Here is a 16,082-nt window from a genome sequence, read left to right as displayed (position 1 = left end):
ATTTGATGATGGCTGATTGCTATTACCATATGATGCATTCTGCTGGCCTCCTCTACCATATCCATAACCCCTACCACGGCTACCATGGCCACGCTAATTTAAGTAAAAAATTGCATCCTTATTCTTTGAACTGCTTGATCCTATAGCTAAGCCAAGCTTCACCTCTTCATGAATCAATAATGCAACCAGCTCATTAAAGTCAGGCATTTCAGCCCGCACAGACACTGAAGTGTCAAATGACTTGTATTCAGGACCCAAGCCATTCAAAGTCACTGCAACCATATCTTCATCTTCAACCTGTGAACCAATAGATGCCAGCTGATCTGCTGTGGTCTTAACCTATGTGACATAATCTTGTATGGATCTACTCTTTCTCTCCATATTATTGAATTTCTACTTCAATTGTATCTTCCTAGCACTTGTGGTTGTGCCATAATATTTGACCAATATGTTCCATGCATCTACTGGGGACTTACAGTTCATGATCTGCATCATCATAGCATCCGAGATGCATAATGACAGCCAATGTAAAACCCTACGAGCTCTTTCCATCCAAGCTCAATGCGCTCATCTTTGATCAGCTGTAGGATTCCTTTCTGAAACTTCAGGTTCAGCCTCAACACCTGTCACTAAGTCCCAATATCCCTTTCCTATCAGAAAGTTCTCCATGCGGAACTTCCATATTGCATAATTGTTGCTATCAAGCTTTTCCCCCACAATCTAGGTTATGTTGTCAGTTCTATCTACATTTGCCATTTTGTAGACATTGCCTGACTACCTGCAAACCAAGGTCTTCTTAACAGTTCAGTTTCAGCCTGCAATTGTTTATGACAGTTTTCTGCAATTAATTGCAATAAAAAACCAGGGTATGTAGCCCACTGACAACCCAAAACAGCCCACAAACAAGTGGATTAACCTGTAGGTAAAACAGTCAATACATATGCTATGTATTTGCTTCAGTTTAAACTCCTGCAACCTCACTGCCAGGGTACATACATGTAGTCTAAAAACTGTAATCTATGAGTGACCAGCAGTGGTTTCAAGCCCAAAACTAAGTGGTATATGATCCAAAATGCACCTACAGTAGTTCAAATGTTAACCTCTGCATACGAGGTTCCAAACAAGTCAATCTGACAATTTATACATGTACTGCAAGTACAAAAGCATAGTAATCTGGCTGCAGATTTCAATCAACCAAATACATTCAATCACAGTGCGTGTATTTCAGTCCAAGAACTCCAAATACATTCCATACATTCAGTACTTGATGACCAATTCAATATATGAGCATTCGGGTAACCACAGACAACCTGTCTTCAAGGAGTCAAACCGTCTTGAAGGAACCAAGTCAAGAGATGCATCAACTATTTGTAACCAGCCCATACATTGTTATTACATTTATTCTCTACTCCAAATTTCAGTATTTCAAGAGAATTCAATGCTCATCTCAGGTTGCATAGTAACTGTCAGACATATTTCAAGTCATACATCTAATTGACACCAACTAATGTAATGCAATGCTTCAAATGAAGACAATGCTTGTTGCCCACAGATTTTGACAATTTTCCAGCCTATTTACACTTCCAAATTTGAGTATTTTCCTCAAGGAATTTCAGCTCAAAGGCATGAAGAAAGGTACATATGTCTTCTAGAGTGCATCTAAGCTTCAATGAATTCCACAAAGCATGTCAGAGAGATTCAAGCTCCAACCAAGATCAAATACAAGCTGCCCTATCACTGTTTACAGCTGGACTGCTCCTATTTCAGATCTGTAGATCAGATTTGTAGCTCATAACTAAGCACACATCCAAGTATTAGTATGCCAAGACCTTCAACCACCTTCCAAGGTGTATATGCAAGATGTAGATTGCTTCCCAATGCCCTGTTTTGTAGTCAGACAACAGGCGCAAACATGTAGACTTGTCTGGAGTATGCAGCAGTATGGGAGTTCACGACTCTCTGTTACAACTCCATGTCTTTCTCTCTCTCTAAATCTTGAAAAAATTGGCCTTCACCCTCCAAGATGTCACATTTAGCAACATCTCATTTCTGTGTAAAGAAGAATACGACACCTTAAAGAAGAAGATCAAGAAGAATACGACTCCTTCAAGAGCTTGAAAAGTTTGAGGCTTGTCTACTTTTCTTTTGAATGCAAAAAGATCATTGCAAGAAGCCCCATCTCCAAGAGGCTTGAAGAACTATTGTCACATTGCAAGATGTCTTTTAGGATTTCACAATTCTTATTTTGTTGATGGCTTGGCATATCTTTGGAACAAGATGGTGCAACCAAACCACATCACCAAAAGGTTTCATTATTGAGAGGGCTTGAAGAAACTCAAAAGCTTTACTTACAAAAAAAAATGATGCAATTTTTCCCAATAACAAGAAGGAGGTGTCATTGGCTATTACTCTTGAGGATTTGAGAGAAGTAAAATGGAAGATGAGCCTAACAAAGACAACCTTGAAAGTGTTCACTCAAGTAACTCTTCTAACCTTTCCAGAGTTTCCTCTAGGTGGCAACGAGTCTTATTGAATGGCATTTATACACAGGCTCGGCCTTAAGAAGGAATATTTCTTAGGAATAGAGGACTCCAATGAGGATTTCCATATTTGGGTCATAAACATAATCGAACTTCCCTTTTGATAATAGATTTCTAGGGCCTCAAGGGAAGGTTGGTCGAGATAAGATTTGTAAGGTGGGAAGGGGGATAGTAGAAAGCCATGGGCTTGTCATCCCACACAAAGTGTACCCATGAGCCTATGATGTTTGTAGAGACTATGCCCTATAGTTTATGGAATCACACTTGAGGATGAGATAGAGAAAGGCATGGAGCAAGATGCTGAGCATTGCGATTACTCGAATGTCTTCACGATATAGCTTACCTCTTTAATTAACAAAAGAGGCTTACCTTGGGGATCCTCAATAAATGCCTCAATGATATGGTACATATGAGAGGAAGTCAACAAAGTTGGAGACCTTGAGGAAATGGTAGCGCACAAGGAGTATGCCTATGCCCTATGTTGGTTGGTGGTTGGACATGCCATGAGTACAATTTTAAACGTCTTGAATTGAGGATTTTTTTTTTCTCACACAAAAGAAAAATCTATTAATAATACCCCCCCCTGAGAAAATCCCCCTAAGGTAAAATGCAAAGTAGAAGTGAGGTAAAATGAAAATTATGAGTAACTCTATAAAGAGTAGCTAAGTATATCACAAATATATTTGGAATTTTCTAGAAGAAATCCTTGTGCACGAGGGAAGAAGTTGACATAAAAAACCAGTGATAATTACTTCAAAGTATTGGATTAGGAGGGAGGAACTAGAAGGATGCTATAGACAGTTAACATTAAAAGGTTGAAGAAACTCAAAACTCAATGTTAGTGCTTTGTAAGACGGATTTCCCATGTCGAGTTAGAAGTGCTAATTTTCTTGATTCAATCCCCTTTCCCTGGTGAGTTTGGGAAGAGATCCCCCAAAAATAGGAAACTCTATTCCTTCTCTAAAACTTTTGCTAATATGAAAAAGTTAAGAAGCAAGCATGAGAGCTTCACCCTTTTCAGTTATAACAGGATACCATAGACCTTTTAAGCTTCCTCCTTTCACTATCACCACATACATATAATCGGTTGTATTAGTTAGCCTAGTATGAAACTATGACACCACAAAGCAAAATCTAAGAGATGATAGCCATAACTCCATGATGCATCATGAGTTAGAGCGAGAGAGTGTTGATTTAAATAGGATTGTAGTAGTGTAGAAGAAGGAGATGCAGGTGAGTTGATTTAGAAGGCTATATAAATGGCTTTCGAGCAAGCCATGAAGGATGATATTTTGCTTCCCAATTTGTAGAGAGAGAGAGAGAGAGAGAGAGAGAGAAGAAGAAGAAGAAGAAGAAGAAGAAGAAGAAGAAGCAGAAGAAGAAGAAAGAAGAATAAAGGGAAAAGAGAAGGATAGAGAGAGACACACACATAGAGAAGGATAGTAAGCCCCTCCCTTGGTACTAATATTCCCTCCCCTTTCCATGACCTCTAACCTTTCCCTATTGACTAAAATACCCTATTGTTCCCTATTTATTGGCTTTCTTATATCTTCATGTCTAACCATTCTCTTTCCCATCTATTTCCATTATAATCATTATCATTTTTATTCCTCCGCAAGAGCTAGATTGAAAGAAAGTAAGAATATAAAATTAGAGTAAAACCAATCGAGATATCCATCAATATGGAGGGGAGAAAATGATAGGACTTGGCAACCTCACATAAGTGAGATTTCAAAAGTTGTAAGAGGATTGTGAACAACATTACCCTTTATGATCACCATGTTTCCATCATCTCATCATCTATAGATGGGATAGCCACAATAATCAATGTTTATCATATCCATAAATTTTCAAGGAAAAATTTTAATACATTGAGCATCACACATGCAAGGACTCTTGGGATTAAATGTAGTGCAAAGGCCATGAATATTGCATTTTGAAATTGTCTTGAACGGAACTAGAAACTTTCTTTATTAGGCAACTCAACACAAACCAATCTATCATACTCATATGCTTCAAAGGGTTCGAAAGAAGGATCCTAAATTAGACAAGTATGAGAATGTGGTACCCCTTGTTTTGAAAGTAAATCACACTAGCATAGCCTACAACATTTCCAAAGAGGGTTTTTTACCAATTTTGGGTTGTAGATTGGAAATGCTCCTAGATGTGTATGGTTAGTAACAAAGTAGAGGTTTGGACTCATGAAATGCACATACCTAAAAAGGGTAAGACACATTTACATCGACATTAGGAAACTAATAGAACAACACATAAAGCTCTTAAAAATGCCACTAATATTGGACAAGCAACAACACACTAGCTACCTTTCAATGCCTCATGTTTACCATCTTTAGAGACATGCTTAGGCAAGAATTGGAGGTGTTTGTTGATGATCTATGCATTCACTCCAATTGGAGGAAACACCTAGATAAACTTCGTGCAGTCTTTGGACAGTGTAGGGTGTATAATCTCTCCTTGAAACCCTCAAAGTGTTAGTTCTCAGTGAAACAAGGATGTATCCTAGGGCATGTGGTGTCTAAGAATGGCATTGCCACCGACTTCTCCAAAGTCAAAGTCATTATCAGTTTACCACCACCCACAAACTATAAGAGAGTTCAGTGCTTCTTAGGACACACATGATACTATGTGTATTGGCAATTCGTTTTATAACTATGCATTGATCACTAGATCCCTTTACGAATTGCTGATCGTATTTGAGTGGACCAAGGAATGCGAACATGCTTACGAGGAACTATAAAAGGCTCTCACGACTGCATCGATTCTTCGAGACCCAGATTAGAACATAACATTCCACATGCATATTGATGCCCTAAAGCTCACCGTGGGAGAAATTTTGTGCCAACTTGGTGAACATAACCTTGATTATTCTATAACCTTTGCTAGTAGATAACTCATGGATATGGAGATGAATTACTTCACAATAGAGAGGGAAGGCCTAGCCATGGTATTTGTGGTAAAGAAGTTTTGACATTATCTTTTGGCTACGCCCTTTATCTTCTTTGTTGACCATCAAGCCTTGCTTTATCTAGTGAACAAACATTGCACTACAGGATGCATAGCAAGATGGTTACTTTTGCTTCTAGAATTTGAATTCTCTGTAATTGTATGTGCAAGGATAAGCAGCATTACATGGCAAGCCATATGTTCCGCATACCCATGGGACTAGACAAGGCATCATAGATGACTTACTTGATGTGCACTTGTTTAGCATATCTAGTGAGAGAGACCTTCTTAGGGCTGATCTAATATGTTGTATTGGGCAGATCGCATATTCCAAGTCCTAGAGCTTGGATTTCTTGAGAGACCTATAGAGAAGGCTAGACTAAAGTGCCTTATTCTTAAGATTCAGCTCTATCGGCCAATTCTATAGGCTAGGATAGGATGACTTATTACAGAGATGTGTGTGTGAGCATGAAATGCATGATGTGCTTGCTAATGCACATGGGGGAATTGCTGGAGGATACTTCAGTGGTGGAGACACTACAACACACAAGGTGCTGCAAACCCAGCTATGGTGGCCCACCCTCTTCCATGATGTTGCTAAGTTCATGAAGCATTACAATGAATGTTAGAGGATCAAAGTATCCATCCATAAACAAAAGATGGAGTTGACCTTGGTAATCACACAAAAACCCTTTGGAAAGTGGGGGATCGACTTTATTGGGCCAATAAGCCCCATAGTGTAGTACTCACAAGCAAACTACATCATTGTAGTAATGGATTATCTCAGGAAATGGGCTAACCGCCAAGAAGAATGATGCTAGGACCACGACTAAGTTCCTTTGGGAGCAGGTGATCTCGCGATTTGGCTACCCAATTGAGCTAGTTAGTGATCAAGGCACACACATCATTAATGAAGTGATTGCCTACCTACTATCCACATTCTTGATCATCCACAAAAAGTCATCACCATACTACCCTCAAGCTAATGGTTAGGCAGAATCCATAAACAAGATCCTTCTGAACGTGGTGACTAAGGTAGTCCTTGCCTCACGTAGACTAGGACAATAAACTCATGGTAGAGTTGTGTGGGCCTACAAGACAGCCAACAAGACGAACATCATTCAAGTTGACCTATGGGACAACCAAAGTGATCCTGCGAGTAGAGTTTTTCATTCCAAGCTTGAGAGTGGCAGTGTAAGAGAGATGGGATGGAAAGGCGGCACGGAAAAAATGCTTGGTAGAGCTAGAACACCTTTTTGAGACTTGACTCCTAACTACCCATGTGCTAATTTGTGAAAAGGCAAGATGCAAGAGCTAGTTTGACAAACATGTCAAACAACATGACTTTGAACAAGGCAACCTAGTGCTATCGTACTCTATAAGGGCCATAAGTAGAAGATGAAGTTTAGAGTAAATTGGGGCCTTTCCTAGAGGGAGAGCACATAGGCTTCTTCAATGGCAGTCACCTCAAGAAGTACTACCCTCCAACACATCCACTGTATGAGCCTCTAATGTTAGAACCCCTTGTAAACATAAGAATAGTCACCATCACCGAGACAAAGGATAAGGATGAGAAAGTAGTAGAACCTGCCTACCTATGCATATCAAAAGAAAAATGCATTTGATGCACTTACTAATGAGGGAACAGACTTTAATATTCTTACACACGATCATTGGACCCTCATTGGTCAGCCCAAACTACAACCTGCTAATGCTAAACTCAACCCATTTGGGGGATAGTTCTACTTATTACTGATAGGAAATTGCAAAATAGCAGTCTCTATCGAGACTAAAAGCTTACCTATAATCTTATATGTGATGCCTAATACCAAGTTGTCATGGTAAGGAATTTTTGCTAGGACAAACATTTTTTAAAAAAGCACGCGGCAATGTTGATGACTATGACTCACAGTCGCACATTCATCTTGCCATTCGCAATGTTCTGATAGCGATAGCTTGCAGCAAGGGCATCGAAGCTCCATCGAAGCCTACAATATTAGTAGATGAACCTAGTGCAAGGCCTAAGGAGGGGGTTGTGACTTGTCCCACCCTACCAATACCAAGTGGCTCCAACAACCCAAAGGAGTCACACCGAAGACCACTGAGCAATAGCTCAAATGGATTCTCAAACAACAACCGCAACCCCTAGTAGCCAAACCACATGAACTCGTAACTATAGAACCTCATGCCTTAGGCCATTGGTGCTACAAAATTAGATGAATGGTCAAGCCATGATGGGTTGCCAAAGACCTATTACACACCCAAGGCTACTACAAAGGCAACAACTAGCTCTAGTTTCCCAAGACCATGAGTGGCACATGTGTGCTATTAATCTATGCCCTTTAGCCCATCTCCACAAAATAGTAAGCTTGCCAAAAATGAGAAACAAAGAACTAAACCAATAGAACCTCAATGAGTCTATCAACCAAAACCACAACTAGCTGCCCCGCCCCTGAACAAACTCAACCCGATGCTCCCAGTGTCCCAACTACTCAACAAGCATATAGTTGCACATCACCTGATCCCCAAGACCAACCCCTCACACAAGCGACCACAAAACACCCTACTCACCAATCCACAAACCAGACATCAGTTTCTAAGTTATCCAATCTAGCCAAACCCCAACCTCCCATAGGCCTCAGACCCTCCTATGAGCATAGGTCATGGCCTCGGACCTAGCCATGAATATGGGGAAAGACTTATCACCTGAATTAGATGATTGGGTGCCACCTTCACCACACTAGCTAGGAGCTATGAATTGTTGGAATTAGACCTCCTAGACGAGCCATTAGTAGTAGAAAATGTACTCTCCTTTCCATGCACTTGGAAAGAATTCGAATTCATATTTATCAAGATTCCCATGGTATCCTCACCACCAACAAAATCTCTTGAGAGAAAGCTTGCAAACAATGGCCAATCACATCCTACAGTGGGAGCAAAGTCTCTGCAACATAAGCCAGGAGCTAGAAGAGTTGAAAAAGCTAGCACTATGACTCTTCCTTTCTACATAAATGGTATGCTCTTCATCTCTAATGGGAACAAATAGGTTGTCAAATTATAGCCAACGCAAAGTAGCACAAATGAGCAATTGAAACCTCTGAGTGTGGCACTTACCTTATTCAAAGTATTGGCCATCGATTTTTGTAATCGACTGGTAGAGGGCCACGTCATGGTTGACCCCTATTTTAATCTCATCCTAACCGAGGAAGAATTGCATATTGCTACTAAGATTAACTCCGGTGACTTCCTCATTGATGTCCTGACCTACATTACAAACGTGGCTGGAGCCCCAAGAGGAACACAAAGAAAACATGGAATTTACTATAAGAAAATCTATCTTGTATCATCAACAAATATCTTTTTCATATTTGGTATGACCTCAACAAGGAAAAGAACACTAAGAACAAGAAATCTTCATGCAGCTTCATAGAAACAATTCTCCCATGGCTTTAACTTGAACAAAATTAGTTATGCTCTTCATATTTTTCATAGAATTCATCAAGATACCACAAAGACACAAGAGAATACACCACTTTGAATGGAAATCATCTCATAATATTCTTCCTCAAAAATTCCGTAGCTTTCTCTCAGAATCTCACTCATAAATACATTGTTTTGCATAAATTTGGCACACTCTCTCATACATGCTCTCTCTCAATAGTACAATGAGATAATCAAGAATAATGATTCAATACCCCTCTTTGGTTGTGGATACCCTCCCAAGAGATATTTCTATTGAACATATGGCCATCTTTACAAAACGGAATTATGATAGTACACTTAAGCATGGAAGGAATAAACTGCATATCACATTATTGAACATATTTTCTTCGAAATGATTCGTTGTAGAAAGTTGCTAGCAACCATAAGAAATTGTTAGGGCTGCATGAAGAAGATTTAACCCTAGGCAAGTGGCCTAAAAACTTAAATCAACAAAAGGGTGTGTAAATTCAGCATATGACAAATTCATTCAGAGAAGAAAGTAGAAAAAGGCTGCATGTTTAAACATAATATCCTAAAGCTTAATAGCACGAATCTTGTTTGCATATTATAGGATGATCAATTGGAATTATGCCTATGCTTTGATCTTAACGGAAAAGTTAGGATTTGTAAATCAACTTACACGTAGACAATGAATCAAGTTCAAGACCATACAAGTTAAATTGGTTTAAACCTAAACACCTAAAACCGCGAGGTACTCGTTTAGGAAGGGTTAATTCAATGCAACATATCCCAAAGAGCTAACTAGGATTTAACACGTTGAGGACATTATCTAGTCGCTCGTATTACCAAAGCTGAAACTCCTATAGACTTGCCCACATTCACGGAATGTAGGGACATTGGAACATACTTGCGAGAAGTGATCTAGGGTTTCTCGTAAGAATCTCTCGCTAAAAATATGAAACTCGGAACCCTAGGACCGACAAATGCAATCAGAAACGGATTGTTATATCTAATCATGATATTGTGATTAGAAGACACAGTTGATGAGTAGAATAATCCCATAGTTGATGCGACACTTGTGCAACAAGTTGCAGAGTCGCATGATCTTGTGATTTGATCATAAGGGAATGGCCAATACCTCGGAATGAGATTGGCAGATTCTTATCTTACGCAAGTTTATCTTGCAAGAGTATGAATAATTGTCCTGATATAGTACCTTTCTTGGGTAAAGTGACCAAGATACGGGGATAAGGATGAAAAAGATATCTAAATGCTTTAGGTTGAAGGCCTTAAGAGAGAGGCAGCTTTAGTTACCCCCGACTGCCTGCCTGACCCTAACCAAGGGGGTTGTTATCCGTGTCGGGAAGGTGGACCGAACCCACCGCAAGAGGTCTCTCCGTTGAGCGCTACTTGGAGCAGTAGGACACTTGGGTGCCAGAGGGGGATCTGGCTATAAATCCCTCACCTTCTAGGCCCTGCACAAGAGGCCAACGTGACTCGAGATTGGATCTCGAGGCCCGCATACTAGTCTACGGGCGGAATCTTGGATTAGTAATCCTTGTGGATTGCTGGATAGCCTTCGAGCAGATTATGGATAAGCCTACAGGCTAGACTTTATGTATTTCAAAGATAAATATGATAACCTATTGAAAAGAAACTTGTTTGACATTGTTTTTCTATGTCAAGTGCTATGATTACGTGAAGGAACCAGTGCCTAATGAGCTAATTAAGAAAGCCGATTGATACATGTCTAACTAAATGTGTTAGGTAATTAAATAACTAAAACAACCTGAGGAAAGTACGGAGGATGTGGCCGTAGGTCCATCCTACGGATGGGTGGTCCCGGTTGGCCGGGAACTTTTCTCAATCATGATGATAGCGAGAAGATCATTTCAAATGATACGAGCAAAAAAAGGGCGCTGACCTAGAGTCTAAGTTATAAATGATCCCGATTTACCCTATTTTAGGGGAACGGAATGGGACTATGCCTTATGGCTGAGAGGTTGAGGTTCGCATCCCTCTCGTTTCCCATTCTCCTTGAAGCAAGTGCAGCGTGAATCCGCTTTGGACCTGGCGTTTCTGCGTAAAGTAGTTCGCTCGGGTTCGACGCTAGTTGCCATTAGGAAATGACCAATAGGGAAAACCCTAATTCAGGTCGGTCCTAAGTGGGAACGGTCGGAATACTTCCGCTACGTGGCAGACGCGAAAAGTCCTAGATCGCAAACCCCGTAACATTCCATTGTGTCGGGCGGAGCTTTCTAGACATCCTTTTTGATGGACTGCTAAGACGTGTCCTGAAGATAACAGGTGGACATGTTACAGTTGGTATCAGAGCAAGCCAATGAAGGATTTGTTTTTATGAAATATTAATAAGATGAATGAAAGCAAATGTTGTTGTTCCAAACATTTACTTACTTTCAATGTTGTCTTGTAGAATTACGAAGCATGGAATAGGTTCTTAGTGTTCCGAGTCATGTTTATGACTATGATGCATTCCCCGGATTATCAACAAAGGGTTGAGATAATAAACATCCTAGAGCGTATTTATAATCCATCGCCTTTGTACATGGAACGAAGATTGATGGGTGCCTCAGAAATCTACTATATAGCTACCCACCGGTTTGCATACCTTCAAACCAACCTAAAGAGGATCGAGTGGTTGGAAGACCTGAAAGTCATGAAGCTGTTCATTTTTGTGGAGGCTCACGTGAACTCAACTTTACATATTCGAGGTCGGAGGGTTGATCTGAACTCATATATATATGAGGAAGTGACCCGTGTAATCCCCGCCAACAGGATCAAGGTGTTGGGGCGCCATGAGAAGAATGGGTTCCAAAGGAAAGGATACCTTGATCTTCCAATGACTTATCGATTCCTGAAGATCCATGACCCAAAACCATACTATTATCCAGTTCCTGTAGATAAATGTAATACAACATTATTCTCCCCAAACTAAATGTAAACAGTTGCCTATCATCGCAAGAAATGTTGTATTCCGAAAGGGCTATGCCCATATAAATACAATAAGACTTCTTTTTATCAATGTCTGTTTTGTCGATGAGAATTGATAAAAAGTTAAGAGGTTAGGATTCTTGGTTGATAGCTGAATTGGAAATGAAATATAAATCACAGCGTTTATCGTGTAATTACGTTAAGAAACCTCTATCCAGGCACAACCCCATGTACAGAATCCCAGTTCGCCTCCGACATCAAGTACTGCTGTAATCCAGGAGAAGAAGTTTCTTCTCAAGCAGATTAAGCCGCCTAAATTTAATGGGAGAGGCAGGTCCATCCAAGCAGATGCTGAAATTTGGATTGAATCCATGGAGGATTACTTTGAAGCAGTTGGTACTGCACCCGCCAATCAAGCTATGCTCGCCAAGCTGAAGCTCACCGGCGAAGCCAGGCTTTCGTGGAAGCAATGATGTAGAGATCAAGGGATCGCGGAAGGATCCGTTACCTGGGAGAAGCTAAAGAAAGCCGTGCAGGGAAGATACTTACCACCTGCATATCGCACGCAGAAAATGAATGAGTTCTACGAGCTAAAACAGCTAGGACTCACTCTTGACGTATACTACTCTAAATTTGTCTCACTTTTTAAGTATGCGCCACAGATGGACATGACGCAACAGGTGTCAAAATTTTGTGCTGGTTTAAACGCGCCAGTGAATACCCATCTCGAATCTATGTTTCCATCGGATCTATAGGACGCACTCATTCGAGCTACCCCTATATTCAAGAGGTGCAGGCTAGACCAAGAGGCAATAAAACTTGGTCTTATAATGACCCGAATAGAGGAGCATTCAGGCCTCAAATGAAGAGAGTTCAAGATCAAAATGAGGGACAAAGAAAGAAAGCAAGGACCAATAATGTCAACAACTTTGCTCCTACTCAAAGCAATGGCCGAAACCTCCATTGTTTCCACTACAATGAGCCCGGTCATTTCAAGAGGCAATGTCCCAAGCTTGGAGGAGGACATCGCTAAGCACCTTTCCAAGGAACGGGCCGTGGTCACAGGGAGCCACTACCTGAGATAGAGGAAGAACCGCCTACATTGCCAATAGGCAAATGTGCCAAGAAGAAGAAGATACAACCATGGAAGCAGAGTTTGAAAGGGCGACAGTCCACACCGCTCTTCATAGGAAAGGCTGAATCGCCAGTTCTCGGTGATTTAGACACTATCGGACTATCAAGGTAAAGGTTTTAAGACTTTTATTGATTGTGGCAGTACACATTCCTTTATCTCACCAGCTTGTGCAAAAAGATTAGGAATAGCCACAGTAGAAGCACCTATTTTGCTTGTGGAATTGGCAAATGGTCGTGAGGTTACTTGTACCAGGCAAACTACTAAGGTGGAATTCCTTCTGGGAGGAAAGACGACTTCGGTCAAATTCAAAGTCATGAATTTAGGCATCCATGAGTGTCTACTTGGAATGGATTGGCTTAAACCTAATGATTCCCACATTCATTGTGGAAAGGGCCAAATTTCCTTCTGAAACTCTAAAGGGGAATTGGTCACAACTCAAGGGGAAGCTGGGAAGCCAAAAATTCAACTGACCAAAGCATCTCGAATTATAAAGGGAGTCAGAAAGGGACTACCTATCTACTTGATTAAGCTCAATAAGTTAGATCAGAAGCAGGAGTCTAGTGAAGGACCTTCTTGGCTAAAGGAATACACAGGCATATTTCCTGAAGAGTTGACAAAACTCCCGTCTCAAAGAGAAATGGATCATGATATCAAGCTAGTACTAGGAGCTGCACCAATTGCGAAGAGACCCTATAGAATGTCTATCCCGGAAGCAATTGAGCTGAAGGAACAACTCAAGCAACTACTAGATTAGGGCTACATCTGTCCTAGCAGTTCACCATGGGGAGCTCCAGTATTGTTCTAGAAAAAGAAAGATGGAACACTTCGACTATGTATTGATTACAGAGGGTTGAATCAATCAACTGTCAAGAACAAGTACCCTATTCCTAGAATAGATGAGCTTCTTAATCGTCTTCAGGGTGCGAAGATATTTTCCAAGATTGATCTCAGGTCTGGTTACTATCAGATAAGGATCAAGGAAGAAGATATCCCAAAGACGGCCTTCAACACAAGATATGGGCACTTTGAGTTCCTAGTTATGTCATTTGGCTTACGAATGCGCCTGCCACCTTCAACAGGTTAATGCAAGATATCTTTAGGCCATATCTTGATGACTTCGTGCTCATCTTCTTCGATGACACTTTAGTCTATTCCAAACAGGAAGAAGATCATGAACCTCAACTTCGGATTGTCCTTGAGACAATGAGGTCATATAAGCTATATGCTAAGATGAAGAAGTGTGCATTCTTCAAACGATAGATTGAATATCTGGGATTCATCGTATCAGCGGAAGGAATCTCAGTGGACCCAGCAGAGATGTGCTAGAATGGCCAATACCAACAACTATCAAAGAAATACGCAGTTTTCTTGGATTGACAGGATGGTATAGGGTCTTCATAAAAAATTATGCCTTGATTGCAGCACCTTTGACGGACTTACTGAAGAAGCAGACATCCATTGCATGGTCAACTCCCGAACAAACCAGCTTTGATAGATTGAAGCAAAGTTTGGTATCAGCACCTATCCTAAAACATCTAGACCTCAATAAGGAGTTTGAGGTAGTAACAAATGCTAGCACTCTTGCCTTAGGTTGTGTGCTCATACAGGAAGGTCATCATGTAGCATACTCTTCAAGAAAATTGAAGAGTCATGAGAAGAATTATGCTACCCATGATCTAGAATTGTTAGTTGTCATCCATGCTCTAAAGCTTTGGAGACACTACCTGTTGGGTAACAAGTTTACTCTAGTGACTGATCATAAGAGTCTCAAGTGGATCTTTACCCAGAACAAGCTCAACATGAGGCAATGTCGGTGGATTGAAGAGCTGGAGGAGTTTGACTTTGAAATCAAGTACCAACCTGGAAAGGAGAATGTAGTTGGCGATGCACTTAGTCGCAAGGCATTCCTTAATTCTCTAATCTTGCAAAACCCATCAACAGTTAGATCTCTAGCTACAAAGGTATCTATGCCAAACAATCCAATACTTGAGTTAGCTGGAGAGGAAGCATGCCATGATCCAGCCTATCAAAAGATGCTAAGGGAGATCTCTATCAAGGATCAGGACCAAAATCTGCAGGCTAAGTATCATGAATTCTCTATCAATAGTGGACTTGTCTACTATAGAATGAGAGTATGTATACCGGCAAGCTAGTCACTTAAGCAGAAGATATTGTGGGAAGCTCGTGATTCCCCTTTTTCAGAACATCCTGGCTATGCCAAGACTCTCAATGCAGTTAGGAAAAGCTACCATTAGGAGAGGCTTAAAGGCGGCGTTCTCAAATATGTCACCGAGTGTTTGTCTTGTTAACGTATCAAAGCCGAACATGTCAAAATGCCAAGAAAGTTACAACCGCTCAACATTCCCCAAATGAAATGGGAATTCATAAGTATGGACTTTGTTATTGGCCTACCCCAAGTTCAGGGAGGATACAACTCCATCATGGTTGTGGTTGACATGCTGACTAAGGTTGCATACCTTGTTCCAGTAAAGACAAGCTATAAAGCCTCATATATTGCAAGATTGTTTATCAAGGAGATATTCAAGCTACATGGGTTACCTAGAAGATTCATTAGTGATCATGATTCTCTCTTCACATCACATTTCTGGAGAGCTATCTTTGAAGCCATTGGGACTCAACTCTGTTTTAGCACAGCTTACCATTCCCAAACGGATAGCCAAACAGAGCGAGTCAATCAAGTCATCGAGGATATGCTTAGGGCACACTGCTGTCGTGAGCCAAAAAGGTGGATTCAATCCCTGCCTACAATGCTTCTTACCTACAAAGCATTCAGATGACCCCTTTTCAAGCATTGTATGGTCATGACTGTCAAAGTCCCCTAAACTTCTCAGATCCAACCTTGAGGGTTGAAGCTTCAAGGTAGATGTTGGAAGAGATGGATGACCAAATAAAGTCAATAAGACAAGACATCCAAGCCGCTAAGGATAGAAAGAAGGCATACGCTGATTTGAAGCATCAAGATAGAATCTTCGAGGAAGGAGATATGGTCTTCATCCGCATACGTCAAAAGAAGAGTTCTCTATCCT

Source organism: Lygodium microphyllum, chromosome 2 (genome assembly GCF_053477565.2).
Source record: "Lygodium microphyllum isolate KBCC chromosome 2, Lygodium_microphyllum_v1.1.10, whole genome shotgun sequence".
NCBI classification, from domain to species: Eukaryota; Viridiplantae; Streptophyta; class Polypodiopsida; order Schizaeales; family Lygodiaceae; genus Lygodium; species Lygodium microphyllum.
The sequence above is the reverse complement of the archived record's forward strand: the minus strand, read 5'-3'. Positions refer to the sequence as shown.